The following is a 19730-nucleotide window of genomic DNA, read 5'->3' as shown; positions in this document are numbered from 1 at the left end:
TAGGGCATTTCTCAAACAGATTTTACGCACTCTCTTACATTTGGAAGGAAAAAATGTAGAGAAAGACAAGGGCCAATAACACTTGTTCTTCCATTCGGTGTTCCCCCAAGTCTCCCGATAAAAATGGTACCTCACTTGTTTGGGTAGGCCCAATGTCTGCGACAGGAAACGCAACATGGACATATCACATTTTTACACTGAAATCTGATGTGATTTTTGGAAAGTGCCCAACTGTGGATTTTGGATTTAGCTCAGTCGGCACCTAGGGAAACCTAGAAAACCTACACGTTTTTGAAAACTAGACATTTAGGGGAATTCAGAATGCGGTGACTTGTGGGGCTCTCACCAGGTCTGTTACCCAGAATCCTTTGCAAACCTCAAAATTTCGCTAAAAAACAAAACACTTTTTCCTCCCCTTTCGGTGATAGAAAGTTCTGGAATCTGAGAGGAGCCACAAATTTCCTTCCACCCAGCAGTCCCCCAAGTCTCCCAATAAAAAATGGTACCTCACTTGTGTGGGTAGGCATACTGCTGGCGGCAGGAAATGCCCCAAAAGACAACGTGGACACATCACATTTTGCCAAAGAAAACTGACCTGTTTTTTGGAAAGTGCCTAGCTGTGGATTTTGGCCTCTAGCTCATCTGGCACCTAGGAAACCCTAGCAAACCTGGACATTTCTGAAAACTAGACACCTGGAGGAACACAGGATGGGATAACTTGTGGTGCTCTCACCAGGTTCTGTTACCCAGAGTCTTTAGCAAGCCTCATAATTTGGCAAAAAAACAAAAAACAAAAAAACTAAACCATTTTTTCTCACATTTCAGTGCTGCAAAGTTCTGGAATAAGAGGAGAGCCACAAATGTCCTTTTGCCCAGCATCCCCCCAGGTCTCCTGATAAAAATGGTACCTCACTTGGGTGGGTAGGCCTACTGCCCGCAACAGGAAATGCCCCCAAAACACTACGTGAACACATCAAAATTATCAAATACAAAACTACCTGTTTTTTGCAAGAAGGGGCTGGGAGGTGGAGGGGGACTTGCGTTATTGGGTCTGGGCTCAGCAGCCATCTACGGAAACCGACCAAACCCAGACAATTCTGAAAACTAGACACCTGAGGGAGTCCAGGGAGGTGTGACTTGCATGGATTCCCCCCAGTGTTTTCTTACCCAGAATCCACAGCAAACCTCAAATTTAGCTTAAAAAACACAAAAATAAACAACAACAAAAAAAATCACATTTTCCCCACATTTCTGTGTGGGATCACCGCACCGGCACAAATTTCCTACCACCCAATGTTCCCCTTAGTCTCCCAATAAAAATGAAACCTCACTTGTGTAGGTGGGCCAAGCAAGTGCCTGTGACAGGGAAGAGCCAAAACATGTCAAAATTGAGGAGGAACCAAAGCGGTTGCAAAAGGGCAGTTTGGAAAAAAAAGTTTTTAGGCTGACAAGTGGTGCAGAATTTTTAATCGGAACAGATGCCAGGATGCTGGTTGGTTGGAATTTTGTGGACTCCTGCAGAGCCTGGAAGAGAATGATGTGGGGTGTATGTGAGGCACAACACCCTGCACTCACCCATATGTTTAGTTTTCAGATGTGTCTAGGTCTTGTAGATTTTTCTAGATGGCATCCTCCCTAAATTCCAAAAAGTGCAGCCCTCACCATTCCAAGTAGGACGATTTTGAGAGGTAGCCAAGCTCTCATGGCCCAAATGTAAAATCAAAAACCCAAAATAATCGAATGCCCTCTTGCTTGCCATTGGGATAAGATCTTTTAGTGTGCGGGGGGAGCTGAGAGACTGTTACTCCCTTTAGATGGGGTGGGGGTAGAACCATGCCCATACTGGTTGATAGCCACCACCCCACTATATTTTATTTTTTTCAATTTCCCTGGCATCTAGTAGGTTTTCTGCCCCCCTGGGGAGTGGATGAGGGTAATTGCGCCATCTGCCCACTGGTGGGCAGAACAACTTTGTCCCCATTTATTTAGGGTGGGGATATGACTATACCCCCAACCTTTTTTTTTTTTTTTTTTTTAAATCTTCCCTGGTCTCTGCTGGGCCTTCCCAAAATAGGCCGATCTATCTCCCAAGGGGGGCAGAAACGGCCAACAGTAATGTGCCCCCCTGGACAGCGACTCTTGCCCAACGGGCTGCCCCCCCAAACAAAACACATACCAATCCCTTGTGCCTAAGTGGTTTCTGCCTCCTCACCAGGGGCAGGTCGGCCTAATAGAAATAGGCTGATCTGCCCCCAAGGGGGGCAGAAATGGCCTAAAAAAAAATTGCCCCCCAGGGGAGCGACCCTTGCATAAGGGGTCACTCCTCTTGCATGAAATTGGGCAGAACCCCTGCCCAGTCTAAAACAGGAAAGATAGTGTATTCATCGTCGGATTTGCAGAACCTCAGCAAACTGTCGGCTGCAGGTTGCTATTATTCTGTAACTCTTGATAATTTCTTAAATGTCTGCCCATGCTGTAAATATGAGCTAATTATGACCAAGGTAAATCGACACCTAGTCTCAGACAGGGGATCTAAAGACAGGAATCAGGACCCTACTAAATGCTGGCAGATGTATCTAATTAACTGTGGATCTCTCCCTAAGCACCAAATAGAATTGTTGCCCCTTTTAAAAGAGTTGCAACCTCAAGCACTGATTTGTATTATTTTTTACAGAAACATGGCTAAATGGAGACAGTGGGTCCGATGTTGCAGCAAGCCTGCTGCCGGGCTACACAATTGCCAGGTGCGACCGGGCAGGCAAGATAGGAGGTGGGATTGCTATAGTTGTAAAACATAGCTTAGAGGGAAAGTTTATTCCCCCAGGGTGCGGGAGCCTTTCATATTCAATAAAACTCTCTCATACTTTTACATTCTCATGGATATTAATTATCGAGCACCTGGGTCAGCCACTTAGTTTGTTAGGATCTTACCTGATATTGTGGAGGCCCATCGCCCTCAGAGAGCAAACTACTATTGAATAGGTGACCTAATAGTCATCTAGAAGAGCCAGAATGTATCCAGGCCAACAATTTTCTGCAAAACTTGTCATTGATTAATTTAAGCCAACGGATCAAAGCTCCAACGCATAATGGGGGCCATGTGTTGGATCCTATTTTCACAAATATAGGAAATATGACAGTTGAACTCTACATCTTATATGGACTGATCACTCTCATATCATTTGCAATTCCAATAGAAGGGGAACCAATGGTTAAAATGATGTATTCTAAAATATATATATATCTCCAGCATTGGTCCAAACTGGATATAGCTCGCTGGAACATGGCCTTACATGAGTCAATTCCTAAGTTTAGTCAAGAAAAGGAGAGTTCCTTGAATTATTCAGCTTTTAAGAACTGGATTAACAAGGCCCTAGATGAGCTAATTCCAATAGAAGCCTCTAAAAAGTGGCAACCCCGAAAAAAAAATCATGGCTCTCACAGGAACTTAAAGAATTGAAAAAGGCCTGTAAGAAGTGCGAAAGAAAATTTAAGAGCCAATTATGATGATACCCCAACAGATTTACAAAGCCTCATTGAAGATATATCAATATGCCATTCCCAAAGTACGAGTAGAGGACTTTGAAAAAAGGATAGACCAGTCTTTTAATTTTGTCAAAGAATTATATTAGATTGTTAATTCCTTCCTCAAACTTGAGCAGCCTAATGGGGTACCTTCCCCATTGAAAGAACCATGTGATGCTTTGGCACCCTACTTTTGTTTTTTTTCTGCTGCAAGTGCGGTCAAATCAGGTTCACCAATAGAGTTTGCTACAGTAAACATCCTGATGAACGGGGGAAATGGGTTACTTCCTGCTCTGACAGACATATATAACCTGTCCCTAAAGAAAGGCAGCGCCCCAAAGGAATGGAAACACGTAATCATACGGCCATTACTTAAAAAGCCCACTCTGGACCAGAGGTTGCACGCAATTATAGACCGATATGACTTCTTCCAAGACTTAGTACGATCTTAGAAAAGATAATAAACAAGTGACTGGTAGATTATCTGGAATCCAATAACATTCTCCACCACACTAAGACTATATCCGTTCCTGCTGTATCATGGAACAGAACAGCTATGCCGAGTGCCACAGAAGATTTTAAATCAATTTTGGATCAAGAAGGCTCAGCTGTGCTGATCCTCTCAGACTTAAGTGCTGCATTTGTTATGGTTTTCCATTCTATTCTACTTCATTGTTTGGAAGAAGTGGGAATTACAGGGAGAGCTCTTAGATGATTTGCACTTTTATTTTTTTTTATTTTTTTTTTAGAAGAGCATAGCTTCCAAGTCAGCAAGGGACCTTTTCTCTGTGCTAGAGATCACTTATGTGGGGGTGCCTCGGGGTATGTCCCAGAGTCCTACACTTTTTAATCACTACGTCCAGCCGCATTCTGATATCATTTGTTTGTTTGGCTTGAAAATTGTATCGTATGTGGACGATACTCAGCTGATTGTCTCATTATCCACCAATACCAATTATTGCTTTATCAGACTCAATAACTGTCTAGGTAAAGTTTCCAGTTGGATGGCAACCAGCTGTCTAAAATTAACCGGAGAAAAAAACAGGAGGTTATGATAGTTGGTAATAACCCTACACGTTGGAATCAAATCAGGGTGCCCTCCTTCTTAGGTGAGCATCCTTTTCTTGAATCAGAAGTTAGGAGCTTAGACTTCGTGCTAGATAAGCATTTTGCTAGGTCATACCAAGCGCAGAGGTTGGCTGGCAACTGCTTTGGCCTTCTAATAGCCTTACAAAAGACCCTGTCAATGCTTGTAGAACAGACTAACCCTTTCCCGTTTGAATTATTGCAATTCACTATATCTGGGCAGTACGCAGACTGTTATCTGAAGATTGCAAGTCTTCCAGAATGCAGCTGCACAAATACTGATGGGTGTTCAAAAAACGCAATCAGCGCATCCAGCACTCAATGCTTTGCATTGGCTACCTAGTAACCGTAGAATAAAATGTAAATCTTTTTGTATTGGACATCAAACTAAACATAATTTAGATCCACCTATTCTGCGTCAGTTGGTCTCTCCTTACCAATCTAATAAGGATCTTAGGTCAACCAAATTAAAAGAACTAGATGTGGAGGTCGTTTTTTTATACATCTGGGCATAAAAATCTGAAATGCCATACCCATTGAGCAGAGAAAAGAAAGTGACTACATGAGTTTTAGAAAGAAATGTAAACCCTTTCTCTTACGTACTCGCTATGTGTGCTTGTGTTCTTAACTTATCAGTTTAACAGCGCTGGGAAGCCCGATGGGTAGCCATTCGCTCTAAAAATACAGGTGCATAGAATAGTGAATTTTAAAAACGCAGCCCCTTTGTGACCAATGAAATAACCTAGAACAGATTTTCGGTCACATATGTTCTTGAACGAATTTATTTACAGCAGATTTCTTCTAAAACGAATGTATAGGTTGACTGTCAGAGTCTGCGCTTCAAGCTCCGCCCTTAGTCATTGCATCCCCATTACTCTTGTACACCTGTGACCCCTAATTTATGCGTTCACAGTAAATAATTTCCAATTCCAGCACTGACGATGTGCATTAATGCACAACAAGCAATAGTAATAATCCTAAATGGATTGATCGAATTGTCTCAGCTTCATCTTCAGTGGTATCCCAAACTGATAAGGGCATGCGATGATAGGTAAAGCTTACACTCTGGGATGTAACCCATAGCCTTTGCAGATTTATAGCCAAACAACGGAAGTGGATGATCGTTTGTAAACTTGGTTTATTTCACGTTGTTGGAATAGTCCATACGTGATCGAAGACAGCAACCTACCGTTACAATGGTGAGAAAGCATCATCACCTTTAGGTAAGTGCAATCAAATACGTGAAAGTACCTGCGTCTCAAACCTCCCGACTCAAGCGGGAAGCACACGAAAATGGGTCTTACCTCCCGTCTCCCAGCAACAGAAGATTTCAAACATCCGACTGACTCCTCTTTGCTATTGACTCTAACCAACTTCGGTACGGGAAGGCGAGAAAAGGTAATCAAGAGAGCAGGTTTTAAACAGATTGGCAGGCTAAGGGGAGGAACAAGGAGGGTCTTTAATGCTTTACTTTCCAGCAAGTCATCCGATTGGTTAGATAAAATGACCCGCCCCGAAAAAGACGGCCCACCCATCCCCATAGAAACCACCGCTACTGCTACACACCGGAACAGACCTCCCGCTGACCCGGAAGAGACAGTTCGAGCTGCTGCACAGGAAAAGACCTTTGTGTGGCCCCGGAAAGTATTGTCCAACTGCTCGGGGTCCGGCTCTCCAGACTACGCTTTCAGTCGCGTGTTAGTGCGTGCAGCTGCCTGTGACGAAGGGGAAGTGCTGACAGACCCGTAGAGGGAGATCTGATTGCTGGATTAATACTAGAGCGGGCTTGCACGCACATCAGTTGTACACCAGGCTGGCAAATGTTGGGGAGTGATTCTTAAATTAGGCTGATAACATACGCATCAATGGTGCACGGGAGCTAGCCTCCCTGCCAGGTAATGCGCATCAATGGTGCATGGTAGCTATCCTCCCTGCCAGGTAATGCATTGGAGCTGTGTTGATACCAGTTCAGTGTTTAGTTTTTGCGGTTTTCTTTTTAAATAAACCCTGACATAAAGAAATTGGCAACTGTAAAAAATGCGGCAGCAAATCTGTTCTGGCTTAATTGGTTGTAAAGGCTGCACTTTAAAATATCTTATGGTGTTTAGGCACCTGCTGCAGAGGGCCTTGTGTGCCCAGTACATCTTGGGGAATAATAATGTCACTATAGCTCTGGTGGTTAATGCACCTTGTGGCTAGGTCCATGTTTTGTCTAGGCCCAGTTTTGATTTATAAAGGAGCATAGAGGGTTAATATGTCTCCCGCAGAGAATAGGTGAAGGATTGTCGTTTTATCTAGATAGGTAAACCGGCTTCTGCTTTTGAAACAAATATAATTTTATTACTTGCAGATCATAAATTGCAATCCTCCTAATATGGCACAGTGAGCTATCACCGGGCATCAAGGATCGGCATGCAAACTGCAAAGCATGGGTTTGGATCAGTATCGTTTTTTTCCTCAATCTGTTGTTAGTATAATGCTACTAAAAGGCTTTCTTTGGGTAGTATGAAAGTCTTATTTGTACAGACAATCCCAAACACTGCCTTACGGCCAAATCCTGACCTTGTGTTTCTCCTGACTATGTACTCTTAACATATAATCCATACCAGTTGGGGTTGACCGGGCAAAATGGCTTGGACTCATTTATTTCTCTTTAATATTGTTTTGTTATCCAGAGTTTATGGAGAGTTATATCTCTCCCAATGTTCACTTCCATATATGCTTCCAGAGACTGGGCATGTGATGTATGGCGAATTCTGGTGTGGGGTTATTTTTCCTTTAGAGGGAACAATGGCTTGCTACGACATGTCCTTTTCACATAGAGGTGAGAGTACGTTAGTAGCTGGGACATTTTGCTTTATTGGATGGTATTATATAATAGCGAACAACTTATACTATGAATGCATTTAATGTTATGTGGATTTATATTCTAATAAAGAAATGTGATTCAAAAAATAGTCTCTTCCGGTAAGGACTGTGTGACTCTTACTCATTGAAACACCCATTGTTTTATGTAAACATCCTGTACATTGGTTTACAAACTTGTATGATTTGTTATCAATGTAGTGTGTGCACGTGATGCAAAGCAATCTGACACCATGGATAAGAATAAGTAGCACTATAAAAGAATGAATAAGTGTTATTTAAATTATCATGTAAATATTCTTACAGATTGATATAGCTGACATTCTTCCAGTGCATGCGTGTCTCTTACATACAGGGGTTGCACAAAGTCAGAAACCTGTCTCCAAATAGTAGTTTCTCTTAAGTCCTTAAGAAGTGATAAGCTGTGTTCCTTTGTTTCCCCTCAATTGCATTGGCCTCTAGGTGTTAGGCTCCAGATTTCGCCCAGCTGTATTATATTCAAACGGAAGGAGGCCTGATAGTTCCTTAAATTCAGCCTTTGTTTCGGGCTCTGTGGGAATCTAAAATGAAAGGCCCCTCCCGCCTCCATGCTGCTGCTGGGAACAGAAACTAAGCAACATGCACGCTGCTGAATTAGATCCCAGTGTTGACAAATTATACCAGGACAAATTCAGCACATTTGACTCGGGCTAAATAGATCCCTGATCCAGCGCAATAATGGCTGCCAGCTCGGGTATCCATCTGGAATCCCCTTAATTCCAGCACTGGAAGCTTCATATATGCATTACTCAAAGTCCTCCACAACTCCGCTCCCATTTATCCAGTTGGAAAACTGAAAGTCTCTGGAGGTCAACAAGCTCAAGAAACATCAAAGCCCTCCTACTCGGACCACCTGCTTTCGGGCAAGAACTCTGTAAGAGACGGGCATTCTCTGGTTCCCATCCATCATTTCTTAGCATATAATCTCTTCACTGTTCACTTTCAAAAGGGAACTATTTTAGAGACATTGGTTAAAGTACGGATCGTTGCTGGCATCTCCTATGTTGACTTGACCTGTCTTTAATTTTAAGAAATGCTTGTTCTCTCTGTTCCACATAGTTACTTGCGGCTGATTTACTGAATAGCTAGGTAAATATTTTTTATCCTGTAACATCCCTGCTGGTATGAACTGTTTGTTCCTTATTTTCCTTGTGTCAGTAGGTTAATGTATGATGTTTGTTACCCAGAACATACTTCCTGCTCGCCTGTAAAGCACTGTAATGCTTCAGTTTATTTGGAAAGAAAATGCGTAGTTAATTAAAACCGTTACACTGATGATAAAATCGGAAAGAAACAATTGAACAATAAAATACAAAGTCTCAAAACAAGCATATCATTGGCAACTTAGAATTTCTTAACTCATTTCAATGAAAGACTTTTAGGGATAGATAAAGTGCCTATACACAGGTAGAATTCAGTCTGCAATTGTGCAAACCTATGTTCCGTTTTCACAAGAGAAACATATCACTGGCATTGTATCCTTTCTCAATTGTTTCATTAAAAGACCTCTAAAATAGGAAAAGTGTTGTGGTGCCCATATGTGGATATAATTCACTGTGCCTTCATGCAAGTTTATCATATTTCATTTGCCCAAAACGAGATCCGTTAGAAGAAGACCTGCAAAATGCTTTGCCTTAGTATCCATTAGTGTGATAAGACAATAGTTTTCCGGATTGAAAATGATCTCCCCCTTTAAAAATGGGTGTGATTATATAGCCTTTCCATGACGCCTGTATAGCTTTCAAATCGAGGGCACTGTTAAACTGCTGCCAGCCTGTCCGCTCAGAAGGCCGGGTTGGTTTTGTACAGTGTATTTAGTATTTCGTTTGGAACTGGGGCCTCATCTGGTCTGCTCTTTTGGATGGATTTACAGATTTGTCCTTTAGAAAAACTGATCATAGCGTTTTCTAGGTGTGAGGGGAGTACTGTAGGAACCTTACTACCCCTCAAATAGCTTCAGGGATCTGTCTCCTCTAAGGATTGATTAAAGTGCTTGGAAAGGAAGGCAACCCAACTTGCTTCTGCTGTGTTGGAGCTTGTAATTGTTGTTGGAGCCTTGCTCAAGTTATCGATCATTTCCCAGAAACCCTTTGAGTTCTTGTTTTTACTAAGATATAGTATTTTAGCCCAGAGGTCATGTTTCATTTCTATTTTCTCTTCCCAAACTGTTCTCTTTTATATTTTGTTCATAAGCTTCAATTCAGCTTGAATTTCATAGTTCCTTGTATGCCTCTTTGCTAATTTCAGTTTTCTGTTGCGGTTCTTCCTTATCATATGACTAGAGGCAGATATGCTAATCTTTTTTAGGGTCGAGCCTGCGTTGCATGCGCTCGTGCATGCGTTTAGCAGCAAGACTCTTTAGTATTCAGAAAAGGGCTCTGAGCCCTGTCAACGTCACGTCAGTGTTTTTTATTGGTTCGTGGGCTTGCCTAATAAAATCTGCTTGCTTTCATTAGTGGAAGGCATGCATACGTCATGCCTTTTCCGGTGGCTAGCCCTCCTCGAGCGCATCGACCAAGTACAGAAAACATGCAAGGCTCGCTGTTTTCTGTCCGGCTCGTGGACTACTTTTTCTCTAATTTACTAGCGCGATCTTGCTTGGCAGAAGTCGAGCGCTTTACATAGTTAATTGCACTTTTTCGGTTACGTATATAAATGTACTTTTGCCCGATAGGTGAAAAGTTGGGTTAGGAGTTTCAACGCTATCAGCTCTAAAATGAGCAAACACGAGACCCGTTGCATTGCAAATGCTTGTTAAGTCTTGCATCTGCTCTGTAGTCTGACAAGTGCTAAGTCGATTTTTTTGAGGGGTAAGTAGTCAAAAGTTTAATTGTAAAAAGTGTCCACATAGCCATTGGATCAAGGGTATTCTTTTTAAAACATTGATTACAAGTGTAGAAGCAGTGGCTCCAATTGACTCTATTGTACAATCTGACCATCAGAGCTTCCTATAGTCAGTTGTTGTTACGCCCCCTGGTAAAACATGTGCCTGCCTACGGAGAGGTCATTGGGCGTTGATCTCTATAATTTGTTGCCCGTGGTCACTTTAGCCTGTCTTGATGATCTGATAAAATGAAATTAGGCTGAGTAGTGGTACAGTTACCACTGTGTAATCTATTGTGGAGTGTGCTCCTGGTGAGTAATAAGACCATGCTGGGGGTTGTCTGGCTAGAACCTCCTGTTCAGTAGTCAAAGCCCAAGAGATTCAAGATCTTTTATCTGTGCCCCACTTTATCATCCCTGGGCCTGTTATTTTTGGCTCCACCAGACTGGCTTGGGACAGCCCAAAGTAGATCTTGCAGTAGTGTATGTTCTTCACAGGAAAAAGGCCAACGCAGATTCATATTAAAGTCCTCTGTAATTAAGATTTCCGGGGTTGCTGAGTCTTGTAGTCAATTTAATTCGATTTTAACCAGCTTGAAGGACATTGACTTCCTGGATCGTGCATCTAGGTGAATGCAAAGATTATTTAACAGGAGGGGTCGCCTGATATCTTTATGCCACTTCTACAATTTAACAACCAGGATGTTAAGGTTATCTACTGCCACCTGTTCACTGTGTATTTTAAGAGCTCCAGCTGTGAGGACTGAATCTGAGGAGGATCTGGTAGCCTGGTCAGTAGGCTTTTATCAGCTACAAAGTCTAGGCGAGCAGACACACTTGTAGATATCTTGAAGGTAGCCGTTCTTTGTATGGTCATGGGTTCAACTTGGCCTATGTTTTTTGTAAGCACTTCTAGGCTGTCCCCATTGTTGCCTGTAAGATGTTGAAATAATTGTGCTTCCTTTCTCTAACTCTCATCCGACGAGGCCAAGTTACCTGGGGAGTTGAGGATTTCCACGGTCAGGATTTGCCCTGTGGTGAACTGTTCCCATGGGGAACAGAGTCAAGACTGATTTGCATACGCCTGGGTCCAACCTGGGGTGGCATGGTGAGCAAAATAATTGATGAATTAAACCCAGATCTGTGACTGGGGGTGAACGTTTGATTTGTTCTACATTCCGTCCATCATCTGTTGTTTTTGCTCTAGCCTCTGACCAGGTTTTTCAATCCCAGTATCCATGTGAGTGGACGCCATGTCTTGGCACCATCGTCCCGTCCCCCCTTTAGTGTAGACATCCTGGCCAGATACCTTAGAAGCGCGAGGTCAGTGCAGAGTTGAAGCCCCCACTAAGTGGCCGGAGGTCTTGGTGGTGGTTGGCAGAGGCAGGAGCCATGTAAGCAATATCCAGGAGGAGTGGCGGACCCAGTGTTCAGTTGAACGGGCACCTAGTGTTAGGCTGAGGTGCTGTGCCCCAGGCACTTGATGTTTCAGCCTCCCGAATGGTGAGTAAAGTCTCCTGTTTCCTGCCCTCCTCTCGCCCTCTCCAACTGGGACGCTGCGCTGAACCAAACACCATGCGAATGGAGCAGAGGTGTGGACTACTCAGCTGCAGCTGAACTCCCTTGCCTTGGTGTATCCCCTGGGGTTGCTGAGTGCAATCCAGATTTCAAATGGGGGAGGGGGGTCAGGAGCCTGGCAGGGAAGCCCTGAGTTGCTCGACCTCAAAAAGATATAGCCGATGCGGTGATTATGTTGCTGTGTGGGTGATACTCTTGCCTTATCCCTGATTCATTGGGCGTTTGGTGCACTGTGAAGAATTTTGACCTGATCAGGTGCCATGAGTCAGAGCTAGAAGGCTGGGTGACTGGCTGTCTCCCTCCTTTTTCATCTCTCAACTGTTTGGGGCAGCGTCTGCAGTTCTTCCCGAGACACGTGGACCCAGTTCTGGTGGTGACCTCAAACTGCTTGTGCTGTCACCTTTCTTCATCCTCCCTGAGAAAGGGGCTAACAGGACAGTGTGGGTCAGGGGCTAGCAACTCAGTACCCTACCCTCCCCCACCCCCACCGCAGTGGAGGGATGCTCTATTGGACCTTGCGAAAGGTGATAGGATGAGATATGCCCCCAAGAATAATGAGTTGTTGTGAAGTTTGGTTTGACCTCATCGGGGTATCGTCTGAAGTTCATGGATAGCCTGAAGAAGTCCTATCAGTCATGGATTGGCTTTGTGGACTATTCGAGTAAAGCACTGGATAGCTGGTTCAAGGGCAGCAAAGTGAATGATTACAATGGACCTTATAATGTGATCATGAAGCAGCATACACTAAGGGGGTTATTACAACTTTGGAGGAGGTGTTAATCCGTCCCAAAAGTGGCGGTAAAGTGACGGATATACCACCAGCCGTAATACAAGTCCATTATATCCTATGGAACTCGTAATACGGCTGGTGGTATATTCGTCACATTTGGGACGGATTAACACCTCCTCCAAAGTTGTAATAACCCCCTAAGTCATTGTTTGACAGAGTTGCACCAAAACCGTATTGTTTTTAAGCTCAATGTCCTGAGAGATCTTAAAAAGGAGGCTGACCTCTGAATAATATAGTGTCCAAAAAGGCACTGAGGAGTAATCCCAAGGATAGTAGCTTAGCTTCCTCTCAAAAGAGGGAGGGGAAAGGCCAGGGTGAAAAATAGAGGTTTATCAGTGGGTGTAGGAAAGTACCATCTTCCTTAGCATGTTACCCCCCATTTTTACCTGTATGTCAGTATGTTTTTGCCTGTCTCACTTGGATCCGCCCCTTATAAGTCTCTAGTATATGGTACCTAGGTACCAGGGCATTTAGGGGTTCCAGGAGATCCTTATGGGCTGCAGCATTTCTTTTGCCACCCATAAGGAGGTCAGACAAACCCTTTCTCAGGACTGCCACTGCAGCCTGCGTGAATTACTGCATACACTATTTCACAGCCATTTTCACTGCACTTAAGTAACTTATAAGTCACCTATATGTCTAACCTTCACTTGCTGAAGGTTAGGTGCAAAGTTACTAAGTGTGAGGACACCCTTGCACTAGCAAAGGTACCCCCGCATAGTTCAGGGCCATTCCCGGGACTTTGTGAGTGCGGGTACACCATTACAAATGTGCACTACATATTAGTCAATACCTATAAGTAGCTTCACAATGGTAACTCCGAATATGGCCATGTAACATGTCTAAGATCATTGAATTGTCCCCCTATCCAAATCTGGGATTGGAGAGCCAATTCCATGCATCCTGGGGACTCCACCATGGACCCCGAGTACTGCCAAACCAGCTCTCTGAGGCTTGCACTGGAGCTACAGCTGCTGCCACCTCACAAATAGGGTTCTGCCCTCCTGGGGTCTGAGCAGCTCAGTCCCAGGAAGACAGAACAAAGCATTTCCTCTGAGAGCAGGGTGTTGCACCCTCTCCCTTTGGAAATAGGTGTTACAGGCTGGGGGAGGGGTAGCCTTCCCAGCCTCTGGAAATGCTTTGAAGGGCACAGATGGTGCCCTCCCCACATAAGTCAGTCTACACCGGTTCATGGACCCCTTGTCCCCTGCTCTGGCGCGGAACTGGACAAAGGAAAGGGGAGTGACCCCTCCCCTGTCCATCACCACCCTAGGGGTGGTGCCCAGAGCTCCTCCAGTGTGTCCCAGACTTCAGCCATCTTGCTTTGCAAGGTGTGGGGGCACTCTGGAAGGCTCTGAGTGGCTAGTGCCAGCAGGTGATGTCAGAGACCCCTCCTGATATACCCTTACCTGATAAGGTAGCCAATCCCCCTCTCAGGGCTATTTAGGGTCTCTCCTGTGGGTTCTTTTCAGATTCTGTTTGCAAGTTTCCTTCAAGAATCCTCTGCAACTACTACTTCATCCTCTGACCTCGGATCAACCGCAGCCTGCTCCAGGAAACGCTGTAACAGCAACAAAGTATCCACAAGGGATACTTTTCCTCTGCAACTTCAGTTCCAGTCAGCAATTGCAACAGTTTTGATGGTGTGCACGCTCTGGGGTCTCCCTGTCTTCATCCTGCACCAGAAGGACCAAAGAAATCTCCCGTGGGGTGAAAGAGTCACTTCCCTGCTCACGCAGGCACCTTCCAAGATGACGACCGGTATCCTTGGACTCCTCTCACAGCAACAAGCGTGCTCCTAAGGGCACAGAGCGTGGACCCCATCGACATAGACTGTCCTGAGGTCCTGCTGATGCAATTTGGAGGAGGTAAGACCTTGTCTTCCCTGAGAGCAACAGTACCCCTATGTACTGCGCCTTCTTCACCTCCTGAGGCCTCTTTGCACTATTTGCAAAATTCCTTCGTGCACAGCCTGGCACTTTCATTATCCCTACATCTCATTCCTGCATCTCATCCCTGCTTCTCATCCATCATCCCTACTTCTCATCCGTCATCCCTGCTTCTCTTCTATCATCCTTACTTCTCATCCATCATCCCTGCTTCTTATCCATCATCCCTGCTTCTCATCCATCATCCCTGCTTCTCATCCATCATCCCTGCTTCTCATCCATCAACCCTGCTTCTCATCCACCATCCATACTTCTTATACATCATCCCTACTTCTTATACATCATCCCTACTTCTCATCCATCATCCCTACTTCTCATCCATCATCCCTGCTTCTCTTCCACCATCCCTGCTTCTCTTCCACCATCCCTGCTTCCTATCCATCATCCCTACTTCTCATACATCATACATCATCCCTACTTCTCATCCATCATCCCTGCTTCTCTTCCATCATCCTTACTCCTCATCCCTCTTCCCTGCTTCTCATTCCTACTTCTCTTCCATCATCCCCACTTCTCATCCCACATCCCTGCTTCTCATCCCTACTTCTCATCCATCTTCAATCATTCCTACTCCTCATGCCTCAGCCATCATCCCTACTCCTCATCCATCATCCCTACTCCTCATTCCTCATCCCTCAGTCATACCAACACATTTCCAGTTTTGTGGATGAGAAGTAGGGATGAGGAGAGAGGAATGACTGAGAGTCATGGAGTTAATTTGAGTTTTTTGTAATTCCATGCAGCCCTCTAAATTGTGGTCCTAATCTCTAGAAAAGACACATCTGTGACAATACTGTGTTATACTGTATCTTAGTTGCAATCCCTCTAGTGCCTGGGGTAAGCCTTCTCTGCTTCTCATCTCTACTTTTAGCAAGTAACTTGATGGCACATTTTTCACTGAAATGAGCAATACATTTGCACAGACATACTGCTGTTCTGAAAATCTACGTAGAGCACAAATGATAATGTATGGAAATCCAGTTCCAGTGGATAGTTGATTTGCTCATCACCAAGGTAATGACTTGTTTTGTTCATGTTAAAATTTGTTTCCACCACACTTCATAGTTACAAAAATATGATGTGCTTCATTTGTGCTTTCCTAACTGCTGATATATTCTGAAATATTTGTATAGTTCATTTAGAAATATTTCAATTTTGTTTGGAGTTAGAAAAAATGCCATCCTACAGCCTTTCTTTTCACACTCCCTCTACCCTGCAAGATTGTCAAATAGTTCACTTAAAAAATATCCTCTCATTTTGCAGTCGGAAAAAGAAAAGTAAACCCAACCCCTTTTAAAATAATGAACACATAAACAGCCTTTTGTCAAAAGACATAGCCTGACTTGCGACCACTATATTTAAAGGCACAACTAATATGCCAAGGTAATTACAAAATTTAAAGTGCTACTTATTGCTCATTTGCCTTCTGACCTCCAGTATGGTCACCGATGTGCCTGACTGATGTACTTGTAGGGACAGAGATAAGTAGAATAAGTAATGCACAAAGATAAATTGCAAAGGCAGAGAGAAATGCTTGAACACAAGCTTGACAATGGACACAAACTTGAAGCTGCCTGCTACGACTGGTGGGTTGGATATTAAATCATCCTTGATTCCAAATATGTAGTAATGCAGATGAGATGAGATGTAGGAAAACTTTTCAAAGAAATACATTATGTTTATTACAACCCAACGAGTTGCAGCAGCTTCTCCGTGTACTAGCTTAAAGAGAAACAGTTGAAAACACAAGCTCTCACAAGCAGTGCTTCACAAAAAAAGAAAAAAGAGTTACTGTAAAGCGAGCACTGTGGAAGAATACAAGGAGCCAATCAGAGAGGTGGTAGAGAGGCTGTGCTCCACAGAAGGGACAAAACATGCTTCATGGCCTAAAATAAACAGAGCCAGCAAACAAAATGCAAGAAGATGTGAGTTACAAAACACAAAACCATGATATGCAATGGGGTGGAATGCATTCCGAGGTAAGTCTTCAACATGATCCCAATATTTCTTTGCAACAAGCAGATGGGTTTGGCCTGAAAATGAGAGTGACTACACAAAATGTTTTTTCCTACACTACATGAGACACTACTATTGAAATTTACGTGTTCTAAAATTTCCATTAGCAAACAAATTATATCAGCCACCCCTTAGACCACCATCATGACCAGTGTACAGGAGATGATGAAGTGTGGGAGATTCCTGAGTCTTTGTGACAAACCAGGTGAATGAAGTGTTTAACTGTGTTTATTGTGGATTTGTTTGGAGGGGCTTTGTTGGCCAATGTATGGATAGAATCTGTTACATATGGCTGGGGTTTGATGCAACTGTGGTGTATAATTCAATGTAGCCAGTCCTCACTTACAGTTCCCTCTTATATGTTACTGTTTCTAAAAGGAGATGTTGTATAGCCTGTTGCCACTGTTATTTCCAGCTAAACCTGTGCAGTGGGGTCCTGGAGTGTTAGTTTGCCACTTTGTTGGCTGGGTTAACATTTAGAGAGAATGGACTGAGCAAGGTGGATGGAGGTCTGGTGGGCTATTTCACTAATAGGTATACAACCTGTCTTCTTCAGTTCAGCTAATTCTATATATTTTCAACATCAAATGATCGAGGCACCTGTTTAACCTAGAGGTCAATAGAACAAGGGACTAGAGTTTAGAAAGTCACAGTGGTGGTTGGGGTGGTACAGAGGGGGCATTATGCTCTAGGCCCCACACCTTCTATACGCCTGCTCTCCTTCAGCAATATTTATAGATTTCTAACTGGAAGCCTGCCTGTCTTCAATAATATGACCATGAATACAGCATGAGTTCCAAAGGCAATCATTCAGAAGACATTTGACATCTTTGCAGGGAAAGAGCCTGCTATCACAAGAAAAGATTTAGAAATACTTAAATTTAATGATTTGATAAATCACATCAATAAAGTGGCAATTCCAATAGTCAAGAAGGTGCTATGTGTGACAGTGCAGTGAAGGTGAAAATAAGTGAAAAAGTTGTGCAGAAGAATGTTTAGTGCGCATAAAGCAGTCTTAACCAACAGGACAATTTGAAAAAGCAAGGACCCTAAAGGAAAACAAAAGTCAAATTGGGTTCCTCAAAGTTTGATCATCAATGAAAATGTGGTTAAGGCAGAACAGTTGATGTGTCAATCCCCACAGGTTATTCAACAGGGTCTTTCTCAGGACAAAAGTAGCAAACTGGAAAGAGATAGGAATTGTCAAAATAGAATGAAGATGGTATGACAAAAGGAAAAATACAAAGGATAAACACCATCATACTGCTCACCTGACCAAAGATAACATAATGCCTAAAGCATATGAGACCATCAATATCCTACGTAGACTGCTTTTAAAAACTCTAATTACAATCACTGAAAAGACCAAAAGCACTTATCAGAATAAGGATAGAGGGCCTAACAAAGTCAAGGGCCCATCTATGGTCTGTACTGGTGGCACCATGTTAAAAAACATGTACAGAAGGTCAGGTCATAGTTCATTAATTAGACAGGGATAATAAATCATCAAGGTAGATAACAAGAATGAATGATCTGTTCAATAAAGAGGTGTAAAAAAACAGCCGTATCAAAGGCTAACCAAGGATGCATATCATTCATAATTATCATTCATAATTATCTGGAGTCAGTGAGCCCACACGCAAAATCCAATGCCAAATACATAAAAAGAAAAACAACCATACAGATGGAAAATCGTATTCTGTTTACCACAGGAGTGAGAGTATGGGCCAAGGGGAACAAGCAGAACTTATCCCAACTGACCACCAACCTCAACACTTTACTGATTTTGGGTAGAAGAGATGCGATGGGGGTGAGGTTGGAAGCAAAGTCACATAAGTAAATCATAACGTCATTCATATATAATGAGATTGAGTGGGGGGCCATCCGACAAGAGAATTCCCCAGTTTGCGCCATCCATGTGTACCCTGGAAGCCAGTGCCTTCTTTGCCATGGCAAACACAAGTGGCAAAAAAGGGTATCCTTGCCTAGTGCCAAGCCCAACCAGTATGGAATCAGCGATGGACCATTCAAAGTGTATCCGAGTTGTGGGAGCGGTATATAAAAGCCAGATCAGCTTGGTAATGTAAGGGCCAAAGCTGAATTTTGGTAGGACAGTGAGAGGATTGAACGCTTTATGAATATCAAGTATTAATGGTGTTGCTCTAGGCCATCTGCCCTGGTCTGTTTCCAAGATCCCATAAAAACACACCAGACTCACACAGAGGTGCTCTTTCCTGGTATGAATCCATTCTGGTCGCTATAAATCAGATGCAGCAGCACCTGTTGCATTATTTGGCCAGTATCACACCCAAGATTTTATAGTCTATGTTCAATATTGCAATGGGGTGACGCGAGGCAATAGCCATAGAGTGTTTACCCAGTTTCAGCAGCAGACCCAGGGAGACTTCTTTAAGGGTGGTGGGGGGGGGGTCCCAATTGCTGCCTCAAAAAAGCTGAAGTAATTAGGGAGCCAACCCTCCCTGGAATGTTTTGTAACCATCGGCACCTGGAGACCATCTATCCCGGGTGATTTGCTGGACACCAGGGCCATGATACCTGCCCTTACCTCCTTGACTTTAAAGGGGGCCTTAAGATCGTCTGCTCCTCCGGAATTACCCATCCCAGGAATGTATGGAGATTGGGAGAAGTGTGCTCTACTGAGGGGCAATAAGGGAGGGGGAGGTAAGAGGCTGAGGCTTTGTGTATCGCTTGCTGCGAGTGAAGGAGCGCAACAATTGTCATCACTGGTAATTGTTTGATATTTCTATTGGCTAGCCAATCCAGTAGCCTGCTCGATCTGTCTCCCTCTGAGTGTTCCTTGCCGGAATATGAGGCATAGTCTAGGTATCGGAAATGCTCTAGTAGCTCGGCTTCCGTCTCTCTGAGCGGACCCAGGGAAGGCAGGAGCAGGGGGTCCGAGGCAACCTGCCTCTCTGTGTCTATGTATTCTCTCTCCCCTGTTTCCAGATTGGAGAAGAATTGTGGGTATAATCCTAACCATTATTTGTATACTCTCACCCCGGATTACCATGTTAAAGGCCTTCCATTCCACTACTAGG

At 43.7% G+C, this 19730-nt stretch overlaps 1 protein-coding gene across 5 annotated transcripts in view; it reads right to left on the bottom strand.

Annotated features, from left to right (window-relative positions):
- USP21 (ubiquitin specific peptidase 21) overlaps window positions 1–6063 on the bottom strand; it is a 409008-nt gene extending 402945 nt beyond the window's left edge. For all 5 annotated transcript variants that reach the window (XM_069217823.1, XM_069217824.1, XM_069217825.1 and 2 more), the window contains exon 1: window positions 5916–6063. The gene's annotated coding sequence lies outside the window, so the exon portion shown is untranslated. The remainder of the gene's footprint in view (window positions 1–5915) is intronic.
- Between the last annotated feature and the right edge of the window lie 13667 nt (window positions 6064–19730).

Source organism: Pleurodeles waltl, chromosome 12 (assembly GCF_031143425.1).
Source record: "Pleurodeles waltl isolate 20211129_DDA chromosome 12, aPleWal1.hap1.20221129, whole genome shotgun sequence".
In the NCBI taxonomy this organism is placed as follows: Eukaryota; Metazoa; Chordata; class Amphibia; order Caudata; family Salamandridae; genus Pleurodeles; species Pleurodeles waltl.
This window is presented reverse-complemented; position numbering and strand designations above follow the sequence as displayed.